At 41.4% G+C, this 21,599-nt stretch overlaps 1 long non-coding RNA gene across 1 annotated transcript; it reads right to left on the minus strand.

Moving 5' to 3' along the window:
• Positions 1-1,687: 1,687 nt before the first annotated feature.
• Positions 1,688-3,794, minus strand: LOC120438089. The gene is made up of 4 exons (XR_005611658.1): positions 3,742-3,794; positions 3,071-3,244; positions 2,630-2,803; positions 1,688-1,818 (listed from the first exon to the last, which is right to left on the minus strand). It is a non-coding gene; the product is annotated as an uncharacterized LOC120438089 (long non-coding RNA).
• Between the last annotated feature and the right edge of the window lie 17,805 nt (positions 3,795-21,599).

The raw sequence follows: 21,599 nt of genomic DNA on the forward strand, positions 1-21,599 counted from the left end.
GTCGATCGTGAGTTGACAGGAATCTGATGGAGAGAACAATCACAATCCAGCTGCAGTTATTGATCCATCATCTGTTCATTGATTGACACTTTGATGATGACTTCTGACATGATGAAGATGGTTGAATGTGTGCTGCTTTGTTTTCATGAATCCCATTAAAAACACACTTACACTTCCTCAGACCTGGTCTCAACCATCGGACTCCAGCAGGCTCCACCATGAAAGGAGGAGGGGTCAGAGCAGCACAGTCAGCATGCACACATGGACATTACATGGCTCTCATACACACACTGTTAGACAATGTTAAAGAAACAGCCCAACATTTTCACAAATATACTTCAATCCATATGTGGATCAAACTGTTGATGATTTGACTGATCCTAGATCTGTCAGTACACCACTGTATTGAATGAAATATGACTGATTAAAACAATGACCTTCATTATCTTTATATTCCTCTTTGTTTATCTTGAAAGCTTAAACAGACTGTTATCAGTCAACATAGCTCATACTGTTGAGTTAGAGAGTTTCTATACATCTATGTTCTTCACACAAGATAGAAACTGGAAAAGTAGCAAATTTGATTTCAAAATACTGGTGTTCAGAGTACAGATATCCGCACCTTATGGGATGAGATTGAAAAGTTACTTAGAATTATAATTTCCATGACCCGAGTCACTGGACATTGATGTTGGTGGTTTTCATGAATGATCAGATTAAATTTAAATCAACTTTCTTTATATAACCCCACTTAACAATTCACAAATCTTGCAAATGGTGTGTAGCTGGGTGTCACTGGCTCTAATCCAGGAAGCAGATTGACCTAACAACTTTGACTTTTTCAAAAGTTTGCTGCCTCTGCATGCTTTTAGATCTTTTGGTCAGTTGCTTCTGTGATGTACTGAAGTATAAATACAAGCACTTCATAAGTTTCAAATGCTTTTATTGAGACTTACATCACATTCATGCAAAGAGATAGTATTTGCAGTGTTGGTCCTTCTTTTTAAGACCTCTGCAATTAGCCCTGGCATACTGTCAATCAATTTTGGGCCAAATCGTGACTAATGGCAGCCAATTCTTTCATAATCAATGCTTGAGTTTGTCAGAATTAGTCGTTTTTGTTTGTCCTCCTGCCTCTTTAGGATTGACCACAAACTCTCAATTAAATTTGGTTCTGGGGAGTTTACTGGCCATGGACCCAAAGTTTTAATGACTTGTTCCCCTAGCCACTTAGTTATTACTTGGTACTTATGGCATGGTACTCACATGATCCTAGAAACGGCTCTATACAAAATTTGGTCAATACAAAATATTCACAAATTGTTCTTGGATGGTTGGAAGAAGTTGCTGTTGAGGATGTTTTGGTACCATTGCTTATTCATGGCTGTGTTCTTGGCAACATTGTGAGTCAGCCCACTACCTTGGATGAGAAGCAGCCCCACACATGAATGGTCTCAGTATGCTTTACTGTTGGCATGGGACGGGACTGATGGTAGCGCCACCGCTTCTTCTCCAGAAAATCCGTTTTCCAGATGCCCCAAACAATCGGCAAGGGGCTTCATCAGAGAAAATGACTTTATCCCAGTCTTCAGCAGTCGACTTGCTGTACTTTTTGCAGAATATCAGTTTGTACCGATGCTTTTTAGCTGCCCTTCTTGACACTTCTTGACACCGTTTTCACCTCACTGTGCATCCAGATGCACTCACACCTGCCCCCTGCCATTCCAGAGCAAGCGTTGCACTGGTAGAACCCTGATCCTGCAGCTAACTCATCTTTTAGGATATGGTCCTGGCACCTGCTGGACTTTCTTGGGCACCCTGAAGCAACAATTCACAACAATTGAACCTCTTTCCTTGAAGTTCTTGATGATTGATAAATTGTTGATTCAGGTGCAATCTTAGTAGCAAAATATCCTTGGCTATGAAGCCCTTTTATAAAACACAATGATGGCATACGCTTCCTTGCAGGTAACCATGGTTAACAGGAATAACAATGATTTCATGTATCGCCCTCATTTTAACGACTCCAGTCTGCTGTTCTATGATTATTGAAATGATATCAGCAGGTTGTTTTATGGCAGCGATGAAGATTAAGTTCATTTTCATGGTAGAGAATGACTTTGCATGCCATCTGATCACACTTCATAACATTCTGGAGCATACGCAAATTGCCATCATAAAAGCCGAAGCAGCAAACTTTGTGAAAACCAATATTTGTGACATTCTCTAAACTTTGGACCAAGACTGTACAGCAAAGCCATTGTTTTGACACCACTTAAATCTGGATTTTTGGAATATTTTTCTGACAAACTTTACATTCACATATGTTAAAATCACATGAGAAATTATCTGCATTTAATAGTAAAGTTATATCTCAGAGAGAATGTTAGAGAGCACACAGTGCCTCATTAGGTCTAAAACAGTATACTGAACTAAAGTAGACTGAACTTGAAAATGTACATTCTGTTGTATTGACATTATTAGGTGTCAAAATGGTAAAAAAACAAACAAAAAAAAACAGGACTTTCGGCTTCATGTCTGAAATTAAAGTCATAGGTGAGTAAGATATTTATCCATTGATATAATATGTGTTTTAAATAGTTTTCAGTGGAAAAGACTAAATCCTGACCTGAGAATTTCCAGTGTACAGTATGGACTCTCCACTGCAGCAGAAAGAAGCTGCAGTCCTGACTCCTTTATGTTGTTGTTACTCAGGTCCAACTCTCTCAGACTACAGGACTCGGAGCTGAGAACTGAGGACAGTGTTTCACAGCTTCTCTCTGACAGGTTACAGACATTCAGCCTGAAAAATGTTGAACGGGAAGACAAAAAACACTTGTGTTAAAGTCTATTGATGGTGCAGTTAGAAGCTATTGGATTTGGCAGTATTTAATACTTTTTCAGGACTTGCTGGAATCCTCATTGCCTTATCTTAAAGAAGACAGAAATGTGACAGTTTACTCTGACTTGGACTGAAATACTAAAAGTACAAACATATATGAATGAAGTTTACTTATCAGAGTTTTTTGCCAATTGATGAAAAAAAAACCCTAATATCACTTGATCTGACCGCAGAATTTCCAGTTTGCAGTATGGACTGTTCACCCCAGTAGACAGAAGCGTCACTCCTGAATCTTGCAGGTTGTTATTATTCAGGTCCAGCACCCTCAGACAGGAGGCTTGAGAGCTGAGAACTGAGGACAGAGCTTCACAGCTTCTCTCTGAGAGGTTACAATGACTGAGTCTGAAAAAAAAGTAAGGAAATTAAAATAAAATCAACAAAGAGACTTATGATTTAATACATGTTATGCATTAACTCTGTACAATTTAAAAAACAAATACAACTTATACACACAAAAATATTTCTCAGTGGGAATCAGTGAGGAGCTGGTAGATATTGTTTTATTGACTCAGTACACAAAAGCACACTCATACTATAGTGTTTGAGACTTTGAGACTTATTGCAGCATTTGTGATTCAAAACAAAAGTAAACACAAATTGAAGGGGGCTAGATAAGCATCGATGCAGATATTTTAAATATGACATATTCTTCTAATTTCGGCCTCTAGATTTTTGTTCTCTAACTTCATACTTGTTGATCATTGGTCATGATAATTTGCAAAATTATGATGAAGGTGACCTCCCAGCCCAATGTTCCTTCAGTGGGCTGGTTTCAGTCATTATGGTGGCTGTCTATAACAAACGTTTTAAAGCGAAGGTTTGATTACATATTGACTCACAGAGCTTTGTTGGAGGCTTTGACCACTGGCAGAAGCCTCAGAAGAGCCTCCTCTGAAGCAGAGTATTTCTTCAGGTCAAACACATCCAAATATTTTTCTGATGACAGCAAGACAAAGACCAGAGCTGACCATTGAGCAGGAGACAGTTTATCTGTGGAGAGACTTCCTGATCTCAGGGACTGTTGGATCTCCTCCACTAGAGAACAATCATTCAGTTCATTCAGACAGTGAAACAGATTGATGCTTTTCTCTGCAGACAAATTCTTGCTGAGCTTCTTCTTGATGTACTGAACTGTTTTCTTATTGATCTGTGAGCTACTATCTGTCTGTTTCAGGCTACCTCGTAGGAGAGTCTGATTGGTCTGCAGGGAAAGACCCAGGAGGAAGCGGAGGAATAAGTCCAGGTGTCCATTTGGACTCTGTAAGGCCTTGTTCACAGCACACTGGTAGAAGTGTTTCTCTGCAGATTCTCTTGTTTCAGACTTCTGGAAGGTTGGTTGTTGTTCTTCCAGCAGATTGATTCCAAACTTGATGAAGATCATGTGGACATGAAGAGCAGCCAGAAACTCCTGAACACTCAGATGGATGAAGCAGAACACCTTGTCCTGGTACAGTCCTCTCCTCTTTAAAGATCTGTGTGAACACCCTGAGTACACTAAGGCTGCTCTGATATCAATGCCACACTCTGTCAGGTCTGATTCATAGAAGATCAGGTTTCCTTTCTGCAGCTGATCAAAAGCCAGTTTTCCCAGAGACTTAATCATCTTCCTGCTCTCTGACCCAGTGTGGCTCTGTCTCAGCTCCTCCATCATACTTGACCTTCTTCACTTTGGCCTGAACCACCAGGAAGTGGATGTACATCTCAGTCAGGGTCTTGGGCATCTGTCCTCTCTTTCTGGTTTTCGCCACATCCTCCAGAACTGTAGCAGTGATCCAGCAGAAGACTGGGATGTGGCACATGATGTGGATGCTTCGTGATGTCTTTATGTGGGAGATGATCTTGCTGGCTTGCTTCTTATCTCTGAATCTCTTCCTGAAGTACTTCTTTTTCTGTAGATCAGTGAATCCTCTGATTTCTGTCACCATGCCAACACAGTCAGGAGGGATCTGATTGGCTGCTGCAGGTCGTGTGGTTATCCAGAGGCGAGCAGAGGGAAGCAGTTTCCCCGATGAGGTTTATCAGCAGCAACCACTGAGGTGGACTTTCTAGGTCAGTTAGGATTGTAGTTTTGTGGAAGTCCAGAGGAAGTCGACACTCATCCAGACCATCAAAGATGAACACAACCTGAAGTCTTCAAAGCTGCAGATTCCTGCTTCTTTGGTTTCAGTAAAGAAGTGATGAACAAGTTCCACCAAGCTGAACTTTTCCTCTTCAGCACATTCAGCTCTCTGAAAGTGAATGGGAATATGAACTGATGTCCTGGTTGGCTTTGCCTTCAGCCCAGTCCAGGCTGTATTTCTGTGTTAAGACTGTTTTCCCAATGCCAGCCACTCCCTTTGTCAGCACTGTTCTGATTGGTTCATCTCTTCCAGGTGAGGCTTTAAAGATGTCTTCTTGTCCGATTGTTGTTTCTGGTCTGTCTGGTTTCCTGGATGATGTTTCAATCTGTCTGACCTCATGTTCATCACTGACCTCTGCAGTCCCTCCTCTGTGATGTAGAGCTCTGTGTAGATCTGATTCAGAAGGGTTGGGTTTCCTGCTTTAGCGATGCCCTCAAACACACACTGGAACTTCTTTTGCAGTGTCAATTTTACCTTACGTTGGCATACTGTAGGAAAATTCTCTGTAAACAAAATACAGAACATTATGCCTCATCTTTTAAAGCGCATATATTTGGTTACATTTTTGGTCCATCTCTTAAAACAATAGTTTATTTATTAAGTAGCTAGAAACTTTATAGAAATCTTCTTACTCTGCAGATGGTTGGCCAGCTCCTCCTGCTTCATTCTCCTAAGGAAATTCAGTGTGATCTTCATGAATGCCTCTCTGCTTCTCCTCTGATCATCATCTTCCTCTGACTCTCTAAGCATTCTGGGTAATCTGACTCAGAACCTTCTGGATCTTCTTCAGCTCGTTTCTTCACAAAAGTGATGATTTTGTCCTCCAGCAGCTGGAATAGAATACTTTATGAATGAGCCAATCAGACTGAAATCATGGAGCCAAACATCAGATCCAAGTTGGACACACTGATAATCCACTGGTCTACAAAGAGCAGCATGGAGATGACTGTGAACAGAATAGATGTAAAAGTCGTTGTTGTACATGTACAGACCATAAATATGGAGTCCAGCTGTGTTTGATGCTGCTGGGCAGACTGACCACTGGGAACCTCTGAGCTCTGCTGGTCCACTCTGTGGAGGAACCATGAAGGGTTAGATCAAACACAGGATAAAGATCCAGTAATTTCCGTTAAAATAACGTAATATGAATCAACTTTGTCAAGTTTTAAGCTCGCAGATTAAGAGAATATTGGTAATTTTAGTCAGCTTTGATGCCAGGGATGATGTTGCAAAGCTTACAAGAAACTTTGAAACTTCATTAAATTGAAAACAAAAAATCAAAATTAAGTTTATGAATAATTATCCTGACTGTGTGCATTAGTATTGAACTTTGAGCTGTGTGTTGTTGCTGCTCTTCACTTTTTTTTTGAAACTGCTTCTGTCCTGTAATGGTTTGTCAGCTGCTGTGATATCTAAAACAACAGCAGGAGATATTTCTGGATTTTAAAAGGACACATGTCCAACTTTGGGACTGAAGTCTTTTTGACCTCAAACAACATGTTGTCATTTTGGATTCAGGAGACAGACACTATCTCTACTTTCAAGATTAGGCTTCAAACTTTCCTTTTTGCTAAAGCATATAGTTAGGGCTGGACCAGGTGACCCTGGATCCTCCCTTAGTTATAGTGCAATAGACGTAGGCTGCCGGGGATTCCCATGATGCATTGGGTTTTTCCTTTCTAGTCACCTTTCTCACTCAGTATGTGTTAATAGACCTCTCTGCATCGAATCATATCTGTTATTAACCTCTGTCTCTCTTCCACAGCATGTCTTTATCCTGTCTTCCTTCTCTCACCCCGTCCGGTCGCAGCAGATGGCCCCGCCCCTCCCTGAGCCTGGTTCTGCCGGAGGTTTCTTCCTGTTAAAAGGGAGTTTTTCCTTCCCACTGTCGCCAAAGTGCTTGCTCATAGGGGGTCAAATGTTTGTTATGTTTTTCTCTGTATGTATTATTGTAGGGTCTACCTTATGATATAAAATACTCTAATGCAGCCATTATTGTGATTTGAGCTGTATAAATAAAATTGAATTGAACTGAATACTGACTTACATTTATTCATGGAGATTCACTCTAAGCTTAGCCAATATTGGGGTTTTTTTTTGTTTTTTTAATGAATCTTTGTAACAATCTGAGGATGTTTCAGGTCAGATTTATCCAGGAAAACACAACCATGTAAAGGAGTCATCACAGCTCTCTGACCTCGTTGGTCCAGGTTCAGCACTGAAGTATGGAGGTTGAGGTTTGGAGCAGTCAATCCTCGCAGAAGGACAGCTGGACCCTGCAGACTGTGACCTCTGACCTCTGCAGACACAAACATGATTGAAGCAGCTGTGATCACACAGACTGCAGATGATGCAGCTGTTTCCTGTCAGTAACATCCTCTTAGATTAGAGTTCAGCTTTTTACAGGAAAACTGACAAACTGATTTTTGTTACAAATTCATTTTCATTTCCTCTCAGCTCACAAACACAGTCAGAAAATCAACCAGAATCAACACTGATTATAATGTCAGTGCAGAATTATTTCTGTTAACTAATTTCTGTTAACTTCTGTTAACTAACTTCAAATAGTGAGTTCAGTTCTATGACCCCGTTGGAGCATATCAGAGACATTTGTGCACATTAACTGCATGTTATGGGTCAAATGTTTGTGCATGTTGGAGGTATTTCTTCTTTGTAGTGATCAGTGTTGGCTCATTACTCAAAGTCATTATCACACATATTGCACAGAAGACTTTAATTAAAAGTAATTCACTACATTACTTAATTACTCCAAGGAGAAAAACATTCATTATACTACCCATTACATTACTGTCATTGTTGTGACTACTTTTATGAATCATAACATAACATCTGTTTTTTTCTTTAAAACAGTGAGAATATACTCACCTAGTTTTGCTATGTAAATTTCTAATTAATTTTACTTTTGGAAAGGTGATTAGTTTGGTATATTTTGTTCCCTCCCATTAATAAGACCACGCTGTGGGGGTGTGGTGGAATTTTTTGACCACATTTTGAACTTGTGGAATCAGATTAAGTTAACTTTTTTATGTTTAAATTTATGTTTAAGTTGTAATAATAAGAACTCATTGAGTTAATTTTTTGTTTATAGTTTACCATGAAATAAACACCATATATTTTCAAAGAATCACGTCAGAAGAACGTTCTGAAACAAACCACTTGTTGCCACCCACGGCCTTTTTTTGGACTATTTTTCTGTTCTGGAACTTAAAAGGCTGTGACAGTCATGTTACTATGTAAAATGAGCTGAAACACTGTCTCAGAATGACCATTTAACAACATAAACCTGAGGCTAACACCCCACACACCAACACAGATCCTATCCTGATGAAGACACACGTGATGTTTCTCTGAGTGTTTATGAAAACAAATCAAAGATGAAACAGCACAAAGACACTTCAAAGTGATTCTACTGTGGAAACATGAACAGGTAGAAACCTGCAGCCTGACTGCTCCTCACTGTTAAGTGATATATATATACACATCACAGTGATGAGCAGTCAGGCTTTTTTTTTTTTTTTTGTAAATACTTATGTCTTTAAGAACTCTGGCAGGTTTATCTCGTGTAACTTCCACTGTAAATCATTTAAAGCTGGACTTTAAAATTAATTACATCATGTGTAGACACGTCACTCTTACAGGACACAGAGCTGGGTGGAGGTCCAGGTTGGTTTATGTGAATAATGATGGAGCAGTGATGTGAGTGCTGAGCTGTGACATGGAGAAGAGTCATGGACAGTTAGAGATGGTCATGTCACCTCTGAGCTTTGGTCTGGCTCTCATGTTCCCCACACAGAGTGCTTTTAGAGGAGGGACTCCTCCTCTGTCCTCACACTGATCCATGCTGCTCAATTCAGCTCACACACACTTTCTACCTTCACCTGCAGAGGAAACACAAATCATTCATGTGCACATCGACTGAAATCCTCCTTTCCATCATGTGTGCTGTCCAAATATCAGCTGCTTCTTTCCTGCTTCATCTCAGTGTCAGCTGAATGCAGTCAGACAGCAGTGTGAGGCAGAGGAAGCTGCCATCAGCTGCTCTGCTATGAGTCCACTAGATGGAGCCGTGAAGCACACACGATGCATTCACTGACAAACACTGATTTACTGTGACCGGAAGCTTCAGTCCATTAATATTCAGACAGTTTATCTTTAAACATTTCAGCTGATCCAAGACTCCAAGAGGATCTGCAGAGTTCAAAGCTTCACTCTAATTATTTCTCTATAGTTTTAACGGGAAAAATCTTTCTAAGCTCCTTAGAATGCAATAGGTGTATGTTGCTGGGGGGGTTCTCATGATGTGCTAAGTGTTTCTTTTTAGACACTTTTTTTCACTCACTATATCTTTATACACCCGTCTGCATTTAATCATTACTTATTATTGATCTCTGTCTCTCTTCCATAGTGAGTCTTTGTCCTGGCTTCCTCCCCTCACCCACAACCAGTTGCTGGAGTTTTCTTCCTGTTAAAAGGGAAAACTTTTCTTTATCATCATCATCATCATTTATTTATATAGCACTTTAAAGTTGTCACGTGAGCAGATGTAGACACAACTATCCGGCCCTGCAGCCATATCCAGCACTGGGCCCAGACCCGCCATCTGACCTTGGCTGGAGATAAGCAATAGTTTGGAATCCAGATGGGGACGAAGTGTCTAAACAGTTCTGTTATCAGGGAGAGAATTTGTTGTTGTTCAGCCAACAGCCCTGAGACCACAGCTGGCGCCAATATGGTAGCTGAATGATGGTGGTTTTCCTTTAGTGTGAACAAATGCACCTCAATTTTAGAGTTGATCTAAATGTCCATCACTGATCTCTCAATCTCCTGTTGGAGAGCCATGAGCTCCTCCAAGATGTTGTCAAATTTGCGCTCAAAGAGCATAATCTGAGTATTCACGACATCCGTGAGGTTCTCTGAGATCTTATCCGTGTTGCGTTGCATGAGCAAAGTTTGAGAAGTCACAGCTCGTCCCATTGTTTCCATCATAGCAGGCAGCCTTGTGGGGTTTTGAACAGCCATTACCTTTTTCTCTAATCTTCGATAAGCCAGGGCCAAGCCAGCTCTGAACAGCAAGAGCCCCGTTATCATGGTGCCAAAAGGGTAGATGTCTTCAATGTCCTCGATTGATAATCCCACCAGGCACACGACCCTCCAGTTATGCCACCTGTCAATCGTGTATCCGGCAGTGAACGTCCCACCAGGACACTCGGGCTCACAGTTGATCAAATCCATAATTCACCTTTTAGGTTTTTGAGAACAGAGCGTGTGACTCTTCCAGAGTAAAAAAGTAGACTAGACTAGACAAGGACATGAGAAGCAAATCAGAAAAGATCTGGTAGAGGGAGAGCGAAAAAAGTGAGTCCGCCTTCCTCAAGGGCCAAATGGGAACATTACATAATAATAATAATAATAATAATAATAATAATAATAATAATAATGATAATAATAATAATAATAATAATAAAGGCTAATAAAAATAAATGTTTAATAATAATAAATAATGTTTAATTAATGTTTATTAATGGATGACAATTGATCTGTAACGTGATGTCATGGTATTTATGTGCATAGTAAAACTGATCAAATAAAGATATTAACTTCTATCAGCAGAAAATAAAAACGGAGTGTTTTTCAGTCTCTATTTCAATGTGAAACTGGAAAATGAACAATTGAAGCAAATAAATATTGGTTTAAATGTAAATTGGGTTGGGTTTTTTTTTATTTCACTGGAGTGAATATGAACTGCAACTCTGAGTTTTAGAAAATTAAACCTTAGTGACCTTTTCTTTTTCATAGGAAAGACATAAAAAGACAAAGTCATTTGGCACCTCCCCAAGCTGCTAATCCAAAGGTAAGGCCGCTGATCTCTATGTAACATTGTAGTGATGACAGCCCTACAACATCCAGAGCCGTCAGGAACTTAGGGTGAGTCTCATTGACCCCAGGGACCCTGACACTGTGCAGTTTTTTTTTACTACATCAGTGACTTCACCCCCAGTGATGGAGCGAGTTAAGTAACCAATCGAATAAATTCACATTGGCAAAAAATAGGAAATCCAATTGTTCCTTCAAAAAGCAGAGCCAACTGATCACAAAAACAGGCTTTTTTTGTTCACTTTTTAAGAATTATTTAAAAAACGCTCTGAAGAGCAGAAAAATCAACATAGACATGATAGACATGTGCAGGCATAGTTTCAAACAAAGAATTATTTTGCAGATGTATTTGAGTTCATGTAATTCATGTAATTATGGCATCAGTTCATTACAGTGTGTTATTTTGTTTTTTCCATCACACTGCAGGCAGAAATCAACCATCCAGTTCTGAGCATAAAATAAAACTACATTAGCTCAGGGTCAAAAATATATAGATATCTATTGCAAAATAACAACATTGTTCCATCCATCCATCCATCCATCTTCATCCGCTTTATCCGAGGCCGGGTCGCGGGGGCAGCAGCCTAAGCAGAGAAGCCCAGACCTCCCTCCCCAGCCACCTCCTCCAGCTTTTCCGGGGAACACCAAGGCGCTCCCAGGCCAGCCGAGAGATATATCTTCCAGCATGTCCTGGGTCTGCCCCGGACATGCCAGGAACACCTCACCCAGGAGGCGCCCAGGAGGCATCCTTGTCAGATGCCCGAACCACCTCAACTGGCGACTTTCAATGTGGAGGAGCAGCGGCTCTACTCTGAGCCACTCCCGGAATGGCCGAACTTCTCACCCTATCTCTAAGGGAGAGGCCAGCCACCCTTCAGAGGAAGCTCATTTCCGCCGCCAGGCGCGCAATCTCGCTTCTTTTCAGTCACTACCCACAGACTGTGGCCATAGGTGAGGTAGGGACGAGATCGACCGGTAAACTGAGGGCTTCGCTTTTACACTCAGCTCCCTTTCACCACGACGGACCAGTGCAGCATCCGCATCACTGCAGCCGCAGCACCAACCGCCTGTCGATCTCCGCCCCTTTTGAGCGTCCAAAACATATGGTCGTAGGTCTGGTGACACGATTACAAAATCGATCATCAACCTGCGGCCTAGAGCGCCCTGGTGCCACGAGCACTTATGGACACTCTTATGTTCGAACAAGGTGTTCGTTATGGCCAAACTGTGATTTGCACAGATGTCCAATAACAAAACACTGTTTGGGTTCAGATTAGGGGGGCCGTTCCTCCCAATTACGCCTCTCCAGGTCCTGGAGGGGCGTCCTTCATGTTTGAGAAAACCTGCTAGCATGCGTATATGGATCCAAAGATGGACAGGATTCCAAAAGCATACTTTTTCATGTTCCCATAGGTGTCAGAATGGCAGATTATAACAGATATGTGGCTCTGAACCATAGTATAGACACCTCAGTATTAGTGCTCTGAGTTTGGATTGTAGCTTCTAACCAGCTTTTTGGTCTGGGTCAAGTTACAGCAAAGTGCAGAGATGGAGGGAGGCGTTCAAGGTTGCATAAATGGAACTTTATTCCTCTGGAGGCAGTGATCATGTACAGCTGAATACTAACATTTCGTTCTTGTTTGGCTGCAGTGGCTACCACTATACTTTTATTTTTATCCAAAAATGTTGATTCTGTTCATCTGGACGTAGTGTTTTCAGTGGGAGAAACTTTTCATCACTCATCCAAGTGACTTCTTCAGTCTCAGCTGACTGCAGGTTTCCCCAAATCTTATAAACAGTACATTTGCAAAATGACTGAAACCAGCCCAGCAAAGGAACAATGGGCTGGGAGGTCAGTTCCTTAATCTTAATTATGCAAATTCTCATGACCATTGATCAACAACCACTGATCAATGGCCATGAGTACCATTCACAGAGAGTTGGGATGTGTACATCCTGGACATTGAAAGAGGCTGTGTCCGAATTCAGGGGAAGGATGCTTAAAATGCCATATTTGGAGGCAATGACGTCACAGCGACGCAACGAGGACTGTCCAAATTCAAAGAGCACTCAAAATGTGGCGACAAATGTGTCCTACTTTTCCGCGAATTTGAGGGTTAGTCGTGTCCGAATTCAGGGGAAGGATGCGCCAATGCCATATTTGGAGGCAATGACATCACGGCGACGCGACGAAGGCTGTCCGAATTCAAAGAGCACTCAAAATGTGGCGACAAATGCGTCCTACTTTGCCCTGAATTCTAAGGATGGTCCGATGTATCCTTCATGTCCTACTATATCCCAGGATTCATTGCGGGTCATAGAGGAGATTTGTTTCTGATAACAATGGTGGTCGAAGCAGGAGAGAGAAAACACTTTCAAATATTTTCAAGGAAAGACTCAGGGAAACCGAGTCAACGATAAAACCCTGAAAACCATAAATTTCACACCAGAGCCTTAACTCGTGGGGTCGGTACCAAACGACCCACGGACCGCAGCTGTACAGAACCTGTGATGTCCAGACGGTGTTCCTCTGGTGTTCTGCTGTGAAAACTTTTGGGTTTAGGGATTAACATAGTTGCCATGGTGTCCTTTCTTCTCTTATTTGTTGTGTGTTTGATCAGGACAATTTGAGAAGATGAGCCTGCAGGGGAAAGTCACCCCTTGCAGGCCAGAAGACATGAGATAACTTTAAAGAATACAAAGTACGTATGTGTGTTATCAAGAAGATAATTCTTAAGAACACAAGTTAATAAATGTGCAATTACTAAGAAATGTTGTGGTGTTTTTATTTGCCTGCTGTCATTTTTGCTTCCTCATCAGAGAGGACATGAGGCAGCAAAGAGAGGCTGAGGAGAGGAGAGCAGGGGGAGGATGGACAGACCGTTTTCACTTCTAGAAAGATTAATTCCAAAATGAGTTATGCATTGATAAATTTATTTATTTGAATATATTTGTTACATTGTTATATGTGTTGCATTAGTTTAAAGGTTTTATGTTATTAATAAATTGATTCAAACAAACAGTAATTGTCACTGAACTCAATTTGATTTACAGGCATTTGTAACACGTATGAACACAACGCTAACTTTGAACAATATTACTTGGATATTTATTTGATAGCAATAAAGTAAATAACAATAACAATTAAACAAGAATATTTCAAATACACAGTATGTAAAGATGGAAAAACAATATTTACAGTTGTTCACACAGGATTAACCTGAGTGACCTGTTCCTGGACCGTTTCTTTAACAACTGTAATAGATTACAGGAAGTCTCTGGCAGTGTTGCTGAATCTGCCCGAGCAAGATCAGACGTGGATGAGCTGCTGCAACTGAGACCTGCGGTTTGTCTTTTCTGGTGGGCGAGTGGAGAATCACACAGGGTGGTCTGCAAAGAGAGCTTTAGGATGCTTCCTCCCACTGTCCACTGCATCGTCCATCCACAGGGTTTGCAGGGCTCACTCATGGCTGCCACACCACTAAGATGTTTACAGAAATATGCAAGCAGGAGATGGTGGATGCCATATTATTAGTATAATACTTGTAACTCTGTAGCAGACAGCAGTTTGATAAAGTGCTATGTAATAAAAGAAACAAAAGATTAGATTCTATACGTTTCAAAGATATTTAGTCTATATATTTTATATGATACAGTACATGTGTGAGAATGACCGATGTTGTGGCACGAAATGATCGTCTGCCAAAAAATGATTTCCGGTTTTTGCCCTAAACTGATTGCTCGTATTTAACCTGCTATGAATAAGTTGTTGGTCTATAATACGTGAAACGTCAAATGTGTCCCTCATAAGTGATATCAAGTCACCTGCCACCAGCAACATTCCAGTAACAAGGTAGAAGCTGCAATCAGTTTTTGGCAGTGACTTTTATATATCCTTTATTTATTCAGTCAAAAAATCTTATTGACATTAGAAATTTATTTTTAAGAGTAATCTGGCCAAGAGGACAGCAGACAGCGCAACAAATATATCAATTGTACCTACATTATAACCAGAGTTATAAAGATACTTGAACAACAGGTAATTATTGTATATATAAAACCCTTAGTAAACCATGTTCACCAAGTCTATTTACCAACATACAGAAAGATATTACACATATTACACTCGGAAACATTGGAAATCAGTTTTGCCAGGCGAACACTTTTTGGCACAATGCCGCAATATTTCAATTATCCGTAATTAGCTAAGTAATTCCTAAATGCGTGTAGATTAAAGGAAATTATTTTACCTGGATATGATTGTCTCTGATGAGCCAAGGGCACAAAACGTATGCGGCGATTTACGATAAGGTTTTTCTAGTTCCTCGAGAATTAAAATGGTCCAAACAACGGAGCGACATTTCTGGGTCCATTTTAAAGTTTTCGCTGTGGCGCCAGCGCTCGAAAAACACGCAAGTAAGGGCGGTTGAAGGCTAGGAGGCTGTCCACAGCCCATCTGTTATGTTGGACACTCATTGTTTGTTCAATAAAGTTTCTATGGAGAAAAAAAGGGGCTGTCCACAGCCTCTCACTTCCTGACTACCTGTCCGTCTAAGGACACTACCTTGTGACGAGGTAGGTAGTGTGTCTTATGAGCATCCTTCCCTGAATTCGGACACAGCCAGAGTGTGTAAGGTGTAAATAGACTGCAGAGTCCTGGCCTGATGAGGTAGCTCTTCTGTGTTGTGCCATCCGCTTTGCCAGAGGTTGTTTGGTTTCCCGATGTATAAATCCTGGCAATCCTTACTTCACTTAACAGCGCACACTATGTTACTCTGTTTGTGTCGGAGGTGTCATGGTGCGCTGTATGGCAGGCAGGCAGGCAGGAAAAGGGACCCAAAATGCAGGACTCTCAAAACGGGACTGGAACTCAAAACCCAGCTTTATTGTTGGCAAAACTTTCTCATAAAATAAAACTCACAAAAGCAAAGCAAAACAAAACAAGACTCAGAACAAAGGTGCTGGAAGACTGGACGTAATAAACAAACAACATGTTGAGGGTCAACGCAACATGGAACAGACGGAGATTCTGACATAAATACACAGAAGGTAATGAGTGAGGTGGGAACACACAGGGAGCACAGCTGAGGACAATTACGCTGTAACAAGACAGGGAGGATACTGAACTGAAGATACTAACCCAAGACGCGGACCTTAAATATAACACAGGAAGAATACAGAAACACAGACAGGAGGTGAGAAAGAGCACGGGAGAGCACAGACATCATGGGCTGGGGAAACATGGGATAAAACACGAGGGGAAACAAGGCACAGGAGCTCAGAACTATATGAACACAAATACACAGATGGAGACATAGGAGCAATTACACAATGAAATCTGACTAAAACATTAAACTAACAAGGTGGACTCAAACCACAATACAAAATAACAAAACACAAAACTGAAACCGCTGGTCATAAGACCCAGGATTGTGACGGTGGGACCCAATCCTTGGGTGGACCAATTTTTTATGCAGCGTGTTTTGGGTTTAAAAGCCACAGAGACTCAGTGTTCAGAAAAAAATGCATCTCAGCTGTTTCAATATTCCTGACATCTACGAGGTCACTACGGGGTTTCGCTTAGGCAGTAGTTGTCCCTCTCTCCTGGATTGGCTGGAGTTTTCTTTGGTTGCCTTCCCAGCTTTGACAAAAGTCCAGCTGGGATAACCACATTTACCAACATTTCTTTATCACCATCTGTAAAATTTGTACTGCAGATGTTTCTCTAAGTCACTTGTGCACACACCACAGAGAGAGAGGTGCCTGCCTTCCCCAAAGCATTCAACCTGTGTCACGGAATACATTCCCCATCAGGCTACCTTCTTAACGGTTATTTCTTTAACTTCTAAAATTTTCTTTGTATTTACACCCAGGAAACACAGCTGAGGTGTGAAAGAGCTGCATGTGGGTCACGAGCCATGGGTTGCCAACCTCTGGCTTAGGAGGATGTCCTTTTTTTTCCCTAAAGCTGTTAAAACAGTTCAAAGGGTGCAGGGAGGGGTCTAATTTCACGTTCAGCTGTCTGTTTTGAGTTTGAATGTATATTTCTCTCAGAAAAGCTTATTTCTTGCATTGAAACCTTCTTTTTCTAGTCTTGTAAAAGGCATTAGTTTAACTGAGAAACTTTGTTAATACAAACTTCACGCGAAGGTCAGGAGAGAGGTAAAGAGATTTACACACACCAGTTATAGGGGAGGCAGGTCAGCTGTCTGTAGCATCAGACCCAGTGCACAGGAGGTGAAAAAGGATTGTAGTGAGAGTGGATTGAAGTGTCAGGAGAGATCTGCAACAGAAGGATACGTTTTCACTCACAAGATTAAACGATGCATACATCAGAAGTCTAGCTGAGGTTCAGAATTTTACAGAGAAAGTTACAGAGGCAAAGCTGAAATTATTTGGGCATGTGAAGACGGAGGATCTGCTGGAGCTTTCAGGCAGGAGAAAATAGAAGAGCTCTGAGAGAAAGTTTATGGATATGTTGAATGAGCAGAATACTAAGGTATAGGATTATATGGGTGAAGAATAGGGAAAACACACTATGTTGAAAAAGCTACATGTCCCCATGGAGAAAAAAAAAAAATTAAAATAAGTACTGTTCACTCATCTTTTAAACACTAGATTTTGAAGGATCTGATTAATAATGTGGGGTTTTGGTAGGTTTTCAGAGCTATACAATGTCGGATTTATACTACCAGTCAAAAGATTGGACAAAACTTCTCATTTAATGTCCATGACCAGTGACAATGTAGATTCTCACTGAAGGCATAAAACCTATGAATGAACCATGAATAGCCCACGCCAGATGGTAGAGTTGAATCCAGGGCCTTTTTGGTGTGAGGCAGTAGTGCTAACCACTTTCTTGCCTGTCTGTTAAAGTTTTTACAACAAAAGTCTCAGTGTGTGAATTGTTATGGGGAGGTCTTAAAACAAGATTTCACAGCTTAAAATGGTTTTAAGATACAATGTCATCTGAAACAGTGACTTAGTGATATAGATCACCCAGGTATGCAAGTAAAGTAACAAATTTTATTATTTATAAAATAAATAAGAAATAAAGACATACATTCTCTGTTAAGAGATTTTTTAGGATTTTGGGATTTTTATTATGTTATGCTTAAAAGTACGTTTCATTATCTAAATGTGTTTGCTCTTTTCAGTATTCAGCTTAAACTCTGCAACTCTGTGCAGACTCCTAAATGGGGAAGTTACACAGGAAGCCTGCAGTTCTATTTTCTCTCTTCCTCTATGTGCTCTCTGAATAAAGTCTCTTCCTTTTTACTGCAGCGGTGCGAGTCTCCCTGAGTCTCGACCGTGTACACGTAAACCTGTCTGAGCCTTTTTATTCCGACCTGGGTTGCAATACAGGAAAACTCCTGACATTTCTTGGTCCTTCGAGCCGGATGGGACACAGCGCTTTTGTGTAACCCCACAGGAAAGCCTCATCGAGTCCTGCCGTCGTGAGAAGCCCGCGCTGAAGTCTGTCGACAGCTCCTGTCCAGGTACAGGATAAAGTCCAGAGACGTGAATTCGGGTTCTGGCCAGCGTTCTTATAAGTGGTCCATGGCGGTGGGGGTCGATGAGGTAGACCTGAGAGACTGGCAGCAACCAGGTGAATATTAACACTCAGACACCTCGCGTAAAATAAAATAGAGCTCGTCAGGGACTGGTAGCTCCCCCATAGTGGGTAAAGTAGGCTCGCCCAGAGGGGCTGGTAGCGTTTTAAAATAAAGATAGAGCTCGTCAGGGACTGGTAGCTCCCCCGTAGTGGGTAAAGGTAGCGCGCGCGAGTAGACACACGGTGTCCGTGTTTTGTTTTTGTATTGTTTTATTTTTGTTGGTGGAGTAAGTTGATTTTACAGCACATTAAGGAGGCTGAACTATTCCACTATTTTGTTTGCTGTTGGCCACCCAAGTACTGGTGAAAAGAGAGAAACAGGTCGTGTTTCATCACGTAAAGATGACACCACTTTCAAGAATAGCTTGAAAGTAGAAGGCCGTGTCAACTACCTCTCTCGATTCTCGTGCCAGAGAAGGTGCCGCAGTTGTGTTAAAATTGTGTTAAAATTAAAAGGATTAAAATGCTGCTGACGAGCAGTGGTTAGAGAAAAATGTCCAGGCGCCGGACAAATTAGTGCATGTAGACGGACAGAAAGCCGCACCAACTAGAGAACAAAAGAGGTGGTTAAAAGGTGAAGCACAGCCAGAAAATGATTTGATGACCTGTAATAGCAAACCAATACTACCAAAGTCCCTACACATATCAGCAGCATTATTGTCAACAGGAGGGGGGATAGGAGTGGTAGATAAACTTTCAGAAATTTGTCGGAACATGCATGATTTGCCAAAAACATAATGCACATAATGCGCATAATGCACACCACCTCATCCTTTTCATACAATCCACATGAGTTTATTGAGCTAAATGAAAGCCAAGGCTCAGAATACGCTCTCGTGATCATAGACGTGATCTCAAAATGGCCAGAAATCTATCCAGTAAAAAAAAGCAGATGCCAGTAGCAAAATGTTTGTGCAACCATTTTATTTCAATATATGGCATCCCCACTCTGATAAGATCAGACAATGGGACACATTTTGTTAATGAAGTAATCAGTAAGGTCTCTGAAGCACTAGGAAATAAAACAGAGACTGAGAAAATGCATGGAAGAAACAGGGAGACCATGGCCTGAGTGTATAGGCCTGGTAAAATTGTGGATGAGACTGACACAAAGTTCTCAGGAACTCACAACTTGAAATTACTTGAAAATAAAGAGATTGTTCTAAACAACTCTCCAGTATCTTGCAGGTTGAAACCAGGTGATTGGATCCTGATCAAAGTACTCCAAAGGAAAAATTGGAGTTCACCAAGGTGGGAAGGTCCTTATCAAGTGCTACTCACCACACCTACTGCCTGCAAAATAGCAGAAAGACCGTCCTGGATCCATCAAAGCCACTGCAAAAAAGTGAGTGACGACCTAAATGTTTAGACGCCGACACCCCTAACTCCTGTATGGTGATCTATTGGTGGAGGGAGGGCTGATCGGGTATACCCCGCCTTCTTCTTCTTGCCAGTAGTCTACTCATCAGAGGTCACAGGTGTGTCTGGTCATCATGAAGACACTCGTCCTCCTAGTGGCTAATGTTGCACTCCTGGTGAGTTTCTAAACACTCACCCGAAAGAAAGAAGATGAACAACGCATGGTATCGATATATACATGATAGCACACCCAGAAAAGACTGCTATGTTTGCTCCTATATGCCCCCAACGACATAATACGCCACCTTGTATGCGAAGGGAATGGACATAATTCAGGCAAAGTGTGCCGCAAGCTACGCCAGCCGTGGGCATCAATTCCATGAGGAACCTCTCCAGATAGGATGAAATGGCACATGTGACGAATGGTTCTGGGTTGACCTGAAAGTGAAGCACAGAAGTAAGGTTAAATCATTCCCAGTCTTTCTTGGAAACAATGGGAATTTGAGCCACAGCCTATGCTACCGCCAAGAGAACGGATCCACGCTAATGGGAAACACCACCAACTGCAAAGCAGTACAGACACACGCTCCTGGAGGGCCCGTGAAGAGCAGCAACATCTCAAATGGCACCTTCTGGGTGCAAGGGATGGCCTGGGATATCCTTCCTGGGAATTGGACAGGTCAGTGCGTTCCCATTTTCATATCTGACCACACTTTCAAGATAACCATGGACGCCACGTCAACTTCAACGTCAACAACAAGGAAAAGACGAAGCACCCCAGACCTCAAGCAGTATGATTCCATATGGGGTTCCGATGTCCCAGAGGAATTTGAACTTTGGACTGAAAGACAAAAGGTTCTGAATGCTTCATGTAGATTCAACGACGAATGGGATCAGGAGATTGATGCTCTATGCATTGCAGTAATGCAACATAGGGTAGCATTGGACATAATTCTTGCCGAGAAAGGAGAATTCTCTTTAGCAACACATGTTGCACATACATTCCAGATAATGTGCACTCACCGAACATGACTGATGCTCTGAAAACACTCAGACAACTTCGGGATACACAACAACGAGACTATGCCGCAAACACAGAAGACTGGCTTACGTGGCTTTTAAGCGGCTCTTGGAAGTCCCTGCTGATTAAAGGACTTGTTTTTGTTGGTGTTATAATACTGTTATTCTGCTTCAATTCATGCTTGCCTCACCCTGTCACAGAATGAAGAAGGTGATAATGAGATAGACGCTTGGATATAACATGTTTACAAGTGGCCGTAGGCTGATACACTGATAGTGGTTGCTATGTACATATACATATGTACAACAGGAGGGAATGTTAAGAGATTCTTTAGGATTTTGGGACTTTTATTATGTTATGCTTAAAAGTACATTTCATTATCTAAATGTGTTTGCTCTTTTTAGTATTCAGCTTAAATGGGGAAGTCACACTCTGTGCAGACTCCTAAATGGGGAAGTTACACAGGAAGCCTGCAGTTCTATTTTCTCTCTTCCTCTATGTGCTCTCTGAATAAAGTCTCTTCCTTTTTACTGCAGCGGTGCGAGTCTCCCTGAGTCTCGACCGTGTACACGTAAACCTGTCTGAGCCTTTTTATTCCGACCTGGGTTGCAATACAGGAAAACTCCTGACATTCTCAAAACGAGATTTATAATCTTCTTCATTGCGCTCTTGCTTAGTATTTCACTC

Source organism: Oreochromis aureus, linkage group 3 (assembly GCF_013358895.1).
Source record: "Oreochromis aureus strain Israel breed Guangdong linkage group 3, ZZ_aureus, whole genome shotgun sequence".
In the NCBI taxonomy this organism is placed as follows: domain Eukaryota; kingdom Metazoa; phylum Chordata; class Actinopteri; order Cichliformes; family Cichlidae; genus Oreochromis; species Oreochromis aureus.